The sequence below is a fragment of the Vitis vinifera genome, chromosome 15 (genome assembly GCF_030704535.1).
Source record: "Vitis vinifera cultivar Pinot Noir 40024 chromosome 15, ASM3070453v1".
Lineage (NCBI taxonomy): Eukaryota > Viridiplantae > Streptophyta > Magnoliopsida > Vitales > Vitaceae > Vitis > Vitis vinifera.
This window is the reverse complement of record NC_081819.1, coordinates 17,177,507-17,191,593: the sequence shown is the minus strand read 5'-3', so window position 1 is coordinate 17,191,593 and position 14,087 is coordinate 17,177,507. Positions and strand designations below refer to the sequence as shown.

Here is a 14,087-nt window from a genome sequence, read left to right as displayed (position 1 = left end):
GGGTAAAATAATTGGTCACCCAACTGGTCCATACCAAAATACCTGAATTTACATTTTTTTTCCCTGGATTTGGGAAATGAGCATCCTAGGTTGGGACTGAATTGGGTTATTGATGGATGACCCATTTGGGTTTCTGTTTTTCCTTTCATTCTACTGCACCCATGTTACCTATGAAAAGAATTTTCTACTATTCCCACCTGAACTCCAGCCATTACCTGATGTCTACCCAAATATTTTCTCTCTGTAGCATTCCCTTGTATATAACTTTCCTCTCTTTATAGTATTAAAAAAAAAAAAAAAACCACTATCAAAACACTTTTTCCCCTTGTGAACAAGAAAAAAATTTATATCTGGAAAAAAATCTAATTTTTCCATGTCACTGTAGGATCCCAGATCACCATTCTGTGAGTTGGATATAAGAGCTCCAGTAAGACAACAATTAGGCAATTTAGTTATTCTGGAGTACCCTCTGATTCATGTTTTCCTCCCTTCACATAGCTATGATTTCAATGTCATTAAGGATGCCAATCCCTATTGTCATCAACCAGAGCTTAAGGAGTCTGTTGCCATTGATCCCCCAAGTTCAGAAGGCATTTCATTCAGGGAAGAGGAAATAAAAGAATATGGTGGTTCTTTAGATCCTTAGGTTCTAGATCTCATAAAGCATGTGAAATCGACAGAAGCTAATAAGCCACAGTCCAGCCCCCAGAAGAAGGAGTTAGGTGAAAACATGGATTTTGATTTTGATCAAGGCTTGCTTGATGCATACTCTGATATATTTGCTCAAATTAATCCTGATGATTTTCTTGATTGGGAAGGTGACTTTTCCCAGGAAGTGAAATCTGAAGAAAGAATAGATTGTTCAGATCTTGTTAGAGTTTTCCTAGTGGAGGAATTAGAGGAAGGGTAGATTCCTGGGTGCTGAACAATTGAATGCTCATTGATCTGTTCAAGATGACTAAGAATTCGAAACTGAAGGATCATCTTCCTATAATTATCTCTAAACATTATGAAGCAAAGTCCTCAATTCTCTGTTCATGACACATTCCCATTTGGACAGGGCCTAAGGAGGCTGTGAATTGAGTGATTGTAGGCACGAAACCTCCGTGGCTTTGTGATCAATGGCAATGTTTATGGTTGAAACTGCAGTCTCTGTTGGTTGGGTTTCTCAAGTTCTAAAACAGCCTAGCTTCTTGATCATCATCGGATTTCTTCAGAGGGCAAGTGCATAGATATCTTGGAGCAACACTTACTGTAAGTTATTTATGGTCTTTTCATTTTGTTTCTCTTCTTCCAGAATCTTGTTACTTCAAACAATTAATATGATTCATTTATACATTAATCAGCTATAGTACCTTGTATCTCTTTTTTGACCCATTGATTTTAGTTTGAACTAGTCCTCACCATGTGGAATCCACCAAACAACCTTATAGGTTTTAACCCAAAAGTCATATGCGGTATCTTGACTTCAAAAAACTGAATTTTCTCATGACCTTCTTAGATTCTAGCAGTTTTTCAGTGATCTGACCAGAAGTTGGATTATTTTGTCTAAATCAAGTTCATTTCTAATACACCAAGTCCAATACAAACTAGGGAATGATTTCAACTTTGCAAAAGAGACAAACTCTTCACCTCTATTATTACTGCATCTCATGTTTTAAATCTTAATTAACCATTCTCATCTCCCTTCTCTTCATTTGATTAAGGAATATTACCCTATAAATACTCCAGATATCTCTCTTGCATTTATTGTGGTTTAGGATCATTCGAATTGGCTTCATAATGGTAAAGACAACTACAACAATTAGGATCTATTTTCGTCCCTCTATGCACAAGCAATGACTTGGCAGATAGGAATACTCTCTTTCCAAATCCAACTAATGACAAAAAAATGCCAAACTCCAATTTCTCGAATGTTGTTTAATTGGAACCATAGAAAAACATCCTGAAATAAAGAAGCTTTGCAAAAGGTTCTTTGGCAAAATAGTGTGCTTTGTTTTGAACTATGTAGATCGCTTTCAGCAGTTGCTTGGCTAGTTGAATAACTTTTGAGGTTTGAGGTTCAAAGCTTTCTGGCAGTATTCTACCTATAAGTTACATCTTAATCATTAGGAAAGAAGAGCAAAAATAATAACAACAGAGATAAGCATGCATGTATAAATGGCGGTGTCCTACACTCCTTAGGTGCCTAGCATGTATAGGTAAATCCCAAGTCATAACTAGTCCATCCATCCATAACAAGAAGAATCATGAATCTGGGTTTTCTTTGTGTTCACAAGTGTACTGGAATTCATTTCTATCCAATCTACTTTCATAAGGTCCAAATATATTGCCTACCTGTAGTATAAACATATCTTCATGGATTGTGCTTATATGATGTTCAAATGTTCTGTACATATAAGGGTTCTTCTCTTTTTAGAAATAAATTTTAACAAAATCTGATAAAGTAATTAGCTCATTTGCATGTGAAAGTGCTTATTGGGTTGTCATATGCATAGCTATAAGATGTAGGACAAGAAGCCTTGAACACTTTAGAATACTCTGTTGGTTTGCAGGTCTCAGGTGTCCTGTAGGCTCCAGAGCAGTACTCAGGTTTGTTTAATGCCATGCATGCACTGTTACAAGCTACAACAGTACCATTCCTTAGAATTTGCAGGTCCTTGGGGCATCTCTGATTCAAGTATGAAACACATGTCACTGCCTTGTACTCACCAGACCCACCGAAAGAGAATATTGACACTGGCACGTTGTATCCATCAACTAGGCTAACATCATAAAAATCTACTATCAAGGGTAAACTCTGCAAGTGTTGCAAGTGGTGCGCCACCTACCACCTGCCCTAGCACATTTTAGCACACCACCACAATCACCAGTGACACAACTTCCCTTTCCTGAGTTGTCAAATGAACAACTACTGTGGCCCCAAAAATGGCCTGACCACCCTTGTGTAGCATTGATATCTACTGGTTTACCTGGTCTTAATTCAAGCCCACCATCCATCAGTTGAGGTTTTCCAGATCCAGGTGTGATCCCCGGCCATATAGTTTTCCTGCATCTATTTTGTAACGTGAAAATCACCACATCAACACCTGAGAAGAATAAAGAACATGATACAACATTACTACTTATATTTAGATGTGCAGATCAACCAAGCGTCACAAGAAATGGAAAGTAATTAGTGTATATGCTAGTACCAAAGACATAGAAAACCAAGAGAAGGTGAATAGATGACAATGACATTGGAGAGTACTGAATGTAGGTTGTGGAATTTGGTGTCTCAAATAAAAAAAAATGACTAGAGATTTATATAGGGAGGATCAGCAACACACCACCCTTAAAGGGGGGTGAGCTAGTTTTCTAAATTAAGGTGTGGGGGTGAATTTCTGTTATGATATGTGTTCTGTTTTTCACAGTGATATAAATAACAGATTACCTATATTCTATTTTGAGGGTCAAAACTGCCTGAATTTAGTATGCCTGATCTAACCAAAGTGACTAGCCAGGTCTTGTTACTTAGAACAGCAAAAGAAGTCTAGGATTTTCCCTTTAGAAATAGATGTTTAGAGTGGTGATCTGTTGCCATCTGGCATGCCTTTGGTTGTTGGATTTTTAATGTTTGTCTTGGCTTGAATTCAATATTTTTAACCATGCTTTTGGCAGAAAATCGGATGTCCTTTTTAAATTTAGAATTGTAAGCTTCTAATGCCTGTTGTTTCAAAGAATGTGCAGTTTTAAGTCAAGGTATCTGGGATATAATGTTTTTAGAATGTCTAGGCTTTAACGATAAGCCCATCTTGATGAAGTCTTTTTGGTTTGTACAAAAGATTGAATCCCCAACACCATTGAGGACAAAACCTCATGTGGCATGCTTTTGTCTTTAAACCAATAGGGAAATAAATGTTTACAAACAATTTAGGTGTAATGGAGTCATCGATTTGATTGGAAGAGCTTTTCAAATTTGTTTTGGTTCTACTCCTTTAGTAAGCATTGTTTGTTCTACTTAACTGTAATCTTGGCCTCAAATTAAAGAGCTTTACTTATTGTATGTATAAATCCTGATAACGACCTTTTTTAAACAAAGGTTGTGTCTAACCATAGACAATGAACATTAAAGGTTTCCAAAGTTGGTTTAAATTATTGTCTTTTCCCTGGAACCTTATGGGAAATGGTGAATCAATAGACTTCTGGAATGACTATCGGTTTCCAACTAGGTGATACGATTTGTGGCAGATGCTCTGGAGTCCTATAGTCAGCCTTGGCTGATCAGCCAATAACATACAATAAGAAACTATGTCTTGTTATATATAATTCATTCTTAGTCATGGAATAGCTAGAGAGCATTGAAACACTTGGGACAGATGATAATAACATCCGTTGTAGAATCAAATACCCAGACGTATCCCTCAAAAGGGTTACAGTTAACTATGGGATGACATGAATGAGTGAACCATGCTCAGGGACATGCCTGGCTAGAGTGCATATCAACTTAGCCCCATGTCCAACTCCACCAGCCTTCTAATCAAAGCATTGAACAGCAGCAACCGTAGTATGCATCAAACTGGATACCAACAATGTCCCTGGGCAGCCTCTCCTCCTGCCGCCAAATGGGACAAAATTGATGTTTTTTCTTTAGTTTTTGTTCAAAATCCACTTGTTCTTTTAAGGAAACCAAGAACACCTGTAGCGGAACTCATTAGGATCATCGCATTTCTCACGGTCTTTCATGCTAGCATAGAGATTGATTGCTACTGCAGTTTTTTCAGGTATATTGAATCAACTAATTATACAGTAATGTTTCTCCTTGTCACAGGTCAAGGAAGGTACAGTCAGTGTTTCTTTCACAACTGCTTGCAAGTAATGGATGTTTGAGATATCTGGTTCTGGTGGCAAGTTTAGGAAGTCATATCAATTTTATTACTGTAATTGATGTATTTTAGGAAGGTTCATACATTCTTTTCTGTTTTAGGGAATCTGTTCCTATTTTCCATCTACCACATATCTTTGTAGAGACTCATCTTTCAAATCAATGTACAAAATTCATTTTTTCCATAGATTCGTTTATGAGTCTAGTGCCTCCAACTACTAAATCTATTCTTCTCTGACCATGAATGCATTAGGATTGTTAATGAACTTAGCTATTGCCCATTGCATGCTTCCTGCTGGGGTATCAGTGCCTGCATTACATAGATCCTGACACAATGATAGTAGTGTAACTCAAGCTAGTGTAATTCAGTAGTATCTAAGTAGGAAAATCTGGGGAACATTTAGGATCTATTTTCATTCCTCTTTACTCAAGAAATCCTTCCCGGAGCTGAATATGCTCTTTTAAAAAATGCCAAACCCCAATTTCTTGAGTGTTGTTGTTAGTAAAAGCATAGGAAATCGTCTTGAGAGAAAAAAGCATAGAAAAGGGTTCTTTGGAAGAATATGGTGCATAACTTCGATACTTCAACTGGAAAGCTTGCTCTGTTTTGAACTGTGTAGATCACTTTCAGCAGTTGAATAACTTTTGAAGTTTGAGGTTCTGAGCTTTCCAACGGTATTCTAATAATAAGTTACATCTTAATCCATAGGAAAGTAGAGCAAAATTAGTAACAAAGATAAGAAGTCTGCATGTATGGACGGTAGTGTCCTAAACTTCTTAGGTGCCTATTTATAATATTTGTCTATTCTATAATAGTTGTGATTAACAAACCTTCAAATTTCAAATCACAAACTATCTTACTATTTTGAATATTAGATTCTTAAGTGAGACTTTCAAATCTCAAATCACAAGCTTTTTTCAAATCCATACTTATTTGGAAATAGTTTCAAAATTATCATATTCTAATAAATATTTTATGAAAAAGACAGTTTTTTTTTTATATTTTTGATAAAAAAATCCCTTATTTAAGACGTTCCTTTATCTATTTCCACAGCAGGACGTCAACAATGGTGACTGGCGACCGACAACAAAGATGGGAATCCTACCAAAGCCCAAATCCAACGGTGGAAACAATTGAAGGCTGCAGCATAGTTGCCAAAGCCAAATAACCATGTTAAGACAAGACATTCTATCGTAAACCTTAATTAATATAAAGTAAAAGAATGAAAGAGGATTTTGAAAAAGTCAAATAATAATGATATGAGAGATTAGTTTAATGCTTAAGCGTAACCCAAGAAGGAGAGTATTTAGAAAATATATGCAAGAGATCCGTCATGAATTGCACAATTCATAAATCTTAATTCTCATTTTAGGGTTTGACTGCAGGAGAAATAGAACTAAAATTTTTGCAATTCTCTTTTCAAATTTCCAGTCACTCCTCTTATCTATCAGACTATCACAATTCAATTTCTGTATTCCCAAACAATGAAAAATCTAAAAAAGACTAAAACTGATTAACACCACAAAAATCAATTGAGGAATGTATAGGTTGAGCAACTTTTGGGAAGTTACATTATGGATCCTATGGACATCATATACTTTATTATGGAACTAATATAACAAAAACAATAAAGAACTACGAAGGAAAGATGAAAAAAGTTTTAAAAAAATAAAATTATTTTCTTGATTTTATTATAAAAAAATATATAATTAAATTAAATATAATTAAAAATAGTTGAAAATTTATATATTTTAAAATTATTTAATCGCTATAAAGATTGTAAAATTAGCTTAAAATAACATAAGAAAATAATTTATTAATTTTAAATCTTTTTTCTTTTCTTTTTCTATTTTTTTCCTTACATTTTTTTCTCAAATTTCTCAAGTTTCAAGAAAAAGTTAAACCAAAAATCATTTAATCGGGCTGCCCATGTCCATGCACATGGGAAGACATCCCTTCTTGGCTTGGGCTTGTGTTAACTTATTTATTTGTTTTATTTTAACCTATGATTTATTGGTTAAATTAAATTATATTGGTTTTTTTTTCAAAACTATATATATATATATTAAAAAATAGAACACAATAAAAATCATTAAATTTAAAAAATACTAAAATTTCCTTTTGCTTAATGTTAAAATTGCTATTTTAAAAAGACAAACTTCAGTGTAAACTTATAAATTATGTTCATATTAAAATCTCATTTTGAAAAGATGTTTTTACCTAAAATAAGAAAAGAATAAAATATCAAAGATGATATATATCATTTTTTTAAATAAAAAAAGATTTTAAAATGTCATATTTTTATAAATAATTTAAAAAATAAGATTATCTAAATCAAAATTCCAAATTACCCATTGTTGATTTTTCAACAAAATATTAGCAATATGTTAATTTTCTTTGGGTGAAAAAATTGAAAAGAAAATATTGTTCTATGCAAAAGAAAAATAATAAAGTCAAATCAATTTTTATTTAGAAATTTATGATATTTATTAAATCGTTATTTAAGTTTTAAAATTATTTATTAAAATTACTAGACTTGGTAGCAAATTCAATGCATTAATTTTTGCTTAATTTGAAGTTTATTTATCTAGTGAAAAAATTAATAAAATTATGATTGTATGTAGAAAAAAATAGGAAAGTCATTCAAAATGAGCTTAGGTTTGTGACTTTCTAGTGTTAATTTGATAGATTTTGAGTTCCATGATTTTCTAATATTAATTGAACCATTTTTTAGTTTCAAATTATTTTTGAAAATTAATATTTTTTTTGCATCGATTGTTACTTGATTTGGAATCTACTTGCTTAACATATATATATTTTTAAAATAAGTCAAAAGAAATTCATAAAAACATATAATTTAAAAAAAAAATCATATTTTAAGGGGTTTTTTTATTGGTATTGGTTAGTGAGAAGAGAATAAAAAAAGAAAAAAAAAAAATCATGTTTTACTTTATTTACTTTTTGTTGTTAACCTTTCTTAAATAGAAAAAAATAGTCTTCAAGTTATAACAAAAAAATTTTAATTAATCATAATTGTAAATAAAACTCAAGAAATCCTAAATATGTAGAAATAAAAAAGATATATTTAACTTGTACACCATAACTTCGTATTGATTTGAACCCACCTATAATATAGAAATATACTTTTAAAAATCATCACCAATTAAGTGATGTCTCATATACATTTTCAAATTCTATTATTTGCATCATAATCTCATTTATTTATATTTTTATACTTTGATTTAATTTGTTTATACCTGATTTTATGACCTATATTTCAACATACATATTCAATTGTCCACATTTGGAGTTCAATAGGTACCACTACAATTCTTTATAACAATAACAAATTACTTTAAAGTTATAACAATAAATTTTCAACAAATCATAACTCTAAATAAAACTCAAGAAATCCTAAATATATAGAAATAGAAAATATATATTTAACATGTACATCATAACTTCATATTGGTTTACACCTACCTACAGTAGGAAAATGTACTTTTAAACATTATTACCAATTAAGTGGTGCCTATGTACATTTTCAATTTTCATAATTTATACCATAATCTCAAGAGTGGTTAATTATTTTAGTTTAAACCATTTGATAAACATTTTTAATTATTATTAGTGTTTTTTATCATGTTAGATAAGTACTATATTTCACATATATTTCAGCTAATTAGAATAAGGACAGATTAGACTTAATTTTAATATCAATATACTAAATTTCTTGGATGGTATATTTATATGTTATCTCTTCTAAATAGTTTGTCACACTTAATAAAATAATGAGTATAAAATGTTTATGGTTCGATGTACGGATAATTTTAATTTCCGTTTTGCTGTATTTGGAATTGAGAAATCTGGACAGAAAAGCAAAGAATTGATGTGAAATCATCAAAGAGAAAAGATTTGAAAGGGTTTAGGAGGAAGAAATTTAAGTTTTCAATTCCTTAAAAAAAATTTGGTGGAATTTCATGGGATTTTAATTTCATTACATTGAGCCACAATTTCATCTTTTCCACCGTTAGCCTTATCTTATTTAATTCCATGGATTTTCATTATTTTTTAGTTAGAATGTTCTCAGGAAAAAAATATATCAAATATGCATGATTTTTTTTTCTTCTCAATTTAACGTGATTTGCGTGAAATGAAAGGAGAGAGAGAGAGAGAGAAAAAAAAAAAGAATTTTGCTATGATGAATAATTCTTCTTCTTGAGTGAATTCTGGAATTTTCTTCTCAATTATGTTTATTTTAATTTTATAATTGATGGCTGAATAATAAAGGAATTTAAAGAAAAAAAATGTAATTAATATATTTTTTTAATTTTTAAATAATATAAGTAAAGTTTTCATTTTTAAACCCAGTAAGAAGTTCACAACACTTATATCCCCTTTATTTTTGTTAAATTAATTTATTATTTTTATAATTTTAAATAAATGATAGGTTTTTTTTTTTTTTACTTTTTACTAGAAGTAATTTGTTTTCAAATTTTACATGATTTTTTTTTTTTTGCTATTTTTACATAATTTATTATAATTTTTTTATTAAATAAAATAAAACTGAAGTAATTAAAGAAAACCAAACAACAAACATTATGATTTACCATGTGATTAAGATAAGAAAAAAAAAATATTTCGTTTTTTGTCCCTTCCTAGGGAAAGAATTTCTTTAGCCTCAATTCTTTTTTATACCAACTTTTTGATTAATTGAAATCCATTCATTTCATTTTAAAGTTTATTAATTGGATTATTTTCCTTTTGGGTTTAGTCCCAAATATGATTTTACATTCCAATAATTAATTGTATTATTAAGTTTTATATTGAAATAGTATATCATGGCCTATTTTGAAAATTATTTTTGAGTTTTATTTATTCTTTAAAATAGATAGTAGTTTTTAAAGTCAAAAACAAATTTAATAAATTTTTTTATAGAAAATAGTATTTTGAAAATATGTTTTAAATTTTTAAATAAAAAATAAATTTGAGGTGTTTTTAATTATTTTTATGAAATATTATATACCACAATTAAAAATATGAGGAATTCTCTAAAAATATTTGTATTATATATATATATATATATATATATATATATATATATATATATATGAGTAAATGCATAAGTTGAAAATTTTATTTTCATATTTGAGTTCTCAAATAATTTTGTTTATAAAAATAATTGAGAAATAAAAAATAAAAATAAAACTATTTGAGAACTATAATGTTAATGGCTATTATATTTTTCTTCTTATTTTTTTTTTTCATATATAAAATTCCAATGTAGTTTACATCATTTAAAAGAATTTATCTTATATCAACCGGGAATGAAATATTTATCGACTTATATTTTATCTCATTGAAATATGTGTTTTTTCAACTTTTAAGCATTACAGAATTGTAGTAGGTAATTCTAAATACAACTTTAATTCTTAATATTATTAAATATTAGATTGTTTGTTTTTTTAATATTTTATTTCTATTGAATATTAAAAAAATAAAGAAACATCACCATATTACTTTTTTTTATTTAGAAAAAATTGAAATATTTTGGTTTTTTCTATTGAGCAAAAAATTTATAGCAAGTTATAAAAAAGTAGAAAAACAAACAACGTAAATTCTAAAAGCAAATTGTTTTCAACAAAAAACTAAAAAAAACAAATATCATCTAAGTCTTAATCCACTTCATCCTTCTAGGAAGTAGGAACAAGTGAGGTCAGTGTTAATAACTTCATTCACTGATATATGCTTTTAGTATGTGGAACGTAGTCCAATTAAAAATGATGGTGGTTAAATAAAAGAAAAAAAAATTGAAAAATAAATAGTTTTTAGACTTTATTTATTTATAATTAAACACTAAAATTTAATATTTAATTTTTAGTTTATCAACCACTACTTTTAGCACATTCTAACATTTTGTTTTTATTTTGTACTTCAATTGTCTTGTGAATAAAAAGAAAATATTCAGTAATACAATATTATAAAGCCATATTTGATATATGAAAATGAGGTATAAAATTGAACATTTTATTTCAATTCTTATTTATATGTGAATATGAATGAATTTAATGATTTTAATTTGTGTTTCAATACACTTACAAATGTAAGATTACTTAGATTAGAATGATTGTTTATTTCTATACCAATGTTTGGTAACAATCAAAACGAGAATGAAAAAAAGAAATAAATAGATAACAATATTCTCACACATAATTTTAAATATTTTTTATTTAAAAAAATATATATTTTGAGAGTTTTTTTTGTTAAATAATAGAATTAAAAAAAATCATATCTTATTATTGTTTTCCAACTTTAAAACTTAATAATAAAATTTAATAACAAATTTATATTTATCAAAAACATTTTAAACTATGAAATATTTTCTTGGATATATTTGTATTTTTTTTTTTTTTTGTAAATTTTATTATGAATGTATCTTTATTTTCAAGTAGTAAAATTAAATGATACAATTAAAGACGTTAAAAATAAAAGAGAAGTATATCTCAACTTGCATCAATTAAGAGGAGATATATTGAGCAAATGAAGAATAAAAAAATATTAATGATAAAAATAAATAATGTATAAATTAGCATTATGTGTTAATGGTTTACATTGTTAGAGTGTGGTAGAGATTTTCATTTTTTTTTTATAAATACATTTCAGGGTGGTGTAGAGATTTCTTTATATAAAAGTTTTAAAATTTTATTATGAATTTTTATTTTTATTTTGTTTTGAGTGAGCTTTATATATATATATATATATATATATATATATATATATATATATAGTTGGTTTTTTGTCTGTGATATTCTGTTATTTTAGTGATTCAAAAGAAATAAAAATTATTTATCCCACATGGCTTCAAAACTAAAAATATTATATATATTTAATAAAACTTTGATTTTTATTTTTAAAACGTGTAAGGATTGGAGAATGAAAAGTGATACGAAGGTCGCTATCCTCTCATAGACAGTGTAAGGATTGGAGAATGAAAAGTGATACGAAGGTACGAAGGTCGCCATCCTCTCATAGACAATGTAAGGATGAAAAAGCCACGGGGGAGTAGGATTGGAGAATGAAAAGTGATACAGATGCAGGCTACGGAGGCAGAGTTTGAGAATGAAAAGTGATACGAAGGTAATGAAAATGAAAAATGAGATTGTCCATACCAATGAGACAAAACTCTCCAGATTGGCTCATACCAATGATTAAACCAACAATGAGACAAAACTCTCCAGATTGCTACGGAGGCAAAGTTGGAGAATGAAAAGTGATACGAAGGTAATGAAAATGAAAAATGAGATTGGGGACAATTGAGACAATGAGACTAATGAAAAATGAGATTGGGGACAATTGAGACAATGAGACAAAACTCTGCAGGCTATGAGATTGGGGAGTAACCAGATTGGCTCATAGATTAAACCAACAAACCAAGAGAGACACGGCAGACGCGAGAAGCAGAACTCTGCAGGCTACGGAGGCAGAGAAATAGGTTCGACTGAATAACAGATTGGCGAGAGAAGCAGAACTGAAGCAGAACTCTGTTTCATGGCGGGAGAAGCAAGGTATGCCTTACCTTATTTTCTTGTATTTGGCATTGTCACCTCTACTTCCAGCTTTATATATCAGACAAGTTGTCAGTGTTCCCTTTAGATACCTTAGTATCCATTTCAAAGCCTCCCAATGGGTCTTCCCCGGGTTTCCCATGAACCTGCTAACCAAACTCACAGCATAGGCCAAAGCGCCATAAACTTCTCCTCTTCATCAGTACTTGGAGACTCAGATGATGTTAGCTTAAAATGATGCACCATGGGTTTAGCATTTTTCATCCCAAATCTGTCAATCACTTTCTTAATATAAGACCTTTGAGAAAGATAAAGTTGTCCTTCACAAACCCCTCAGGTTGTTGCATATAAACTGTCTCTTCCAGCTGGTGATGTAGGAATGCTGTTTTGAAATCTAGCTGCTCCAATTCCATGTTTCTATCAGCAACCAAGGCTAAGATCATCCTGATTGAAGAATGCTTCACCACTAGCAAGGCCTTCTCCATTTGACTCTTCTATTACTTCGAACTTCTTCAACTCTTTCGAGTTTAGTGCTGCCTGAACCTCCTCCAATGTCTCCCATACAACGTTGCATCAACAAAATGTCCGTATGACTTTGGTAGAGCACTCGGAAGTATTATTGCCTGATCTTCCTCTTCCATCTTCACATCTACATTTTCAAGATCATCAATAATCTTGTTAAACTCATCCATTTGATCTTCAATGGATTTTCCCTCTGCCATCCTAAAAGAGTAAAGCCTCTGTTTCAAATAGAGTCTATTGGCCAGTGACTTCGTCATGTACAGCTTCTCCAACTTCAACCATATAGCAGCTGCAGATGTTTCTTTTGACACTTCTCTAAGGGCCTTATCTCCAAGACTCAGGATAATGGCACCTTGTGCCTTTTCAAGAATGTCATTCTTTCTCCTTTTTTGATAAGGTTTTCGGTAGATCTTTTTCACCTTTCAAAGCATCTTGAAGACCTTGTTGAACCAGAAGGGCTTTCATCTTGACTCTCCAAAGACCGAAGTCGCTTTTTCCAGAGAACTTTTCAATATCGAACTTCGCAGATCTCATTTCTTGAACCGCTCTGATACCACTTGTTGCAATTTCTGGTCTTCCAGATCAGTTTTTCTTTGGTAGATCTTGTTCAAGAAAGCTTCTCTTTATCAAGCCAAAAATTTATTGCATTTTGCTCTGTATTTTCTATATGATTTTCCTGACACTTTCTCTCTTTACACAAAAATAAAAAAAATGCTGTCTCCAGAATCACACACAAGAAATGCACTCTCTGAAAAAATCAAACATCTCCTCTCTGTTCTCTTTCTCTTTCCCTGCATATAGTTCAGGTTACAAGAGAAAATAACAGAAAAAGAAACTTACTAACTAACCATTTCAGATAACAAGTGGCAGAAATTTATGAGTCACACTTATAACAGTATTTGTGCCTTCATTATTGAGAAGGCTTTGTGCATTTTTTTGTTTTATTCCTAAATTTCATTAATAACTTTTTAATTAAACACTCAAAATAATTTCATTTTCTTGGCATTGCAGTGAGCAAGAGCAAGGACTAAGTTCCTCCATTGCATTTCAAGCTTATGCATTCTTCCTCACGATGCTGGGTGTTCTCTTCCAAGTAAAATTTCAAGGCAACGGTGCTTCCCCATTTGAGAAGCAC

The 14,087-nt window shown here is 30.4% G+C and overlaps 1 pseudogene; it reads right to left on the bottom strand.

Moving 5' to 3' along the window:
• Window positions 1-2,428: 2,428 nt before the first annotated feature.
• LOC109124044 (pathogenesis-related thaumatin-like protein 3.5) lies at window positions 2,429-12,915 on the bottom strand (annotated as a pseudogene).
• Between the last annotated feature and the right edge of the window lie 1,172 nt (window positions 12,916-14,087).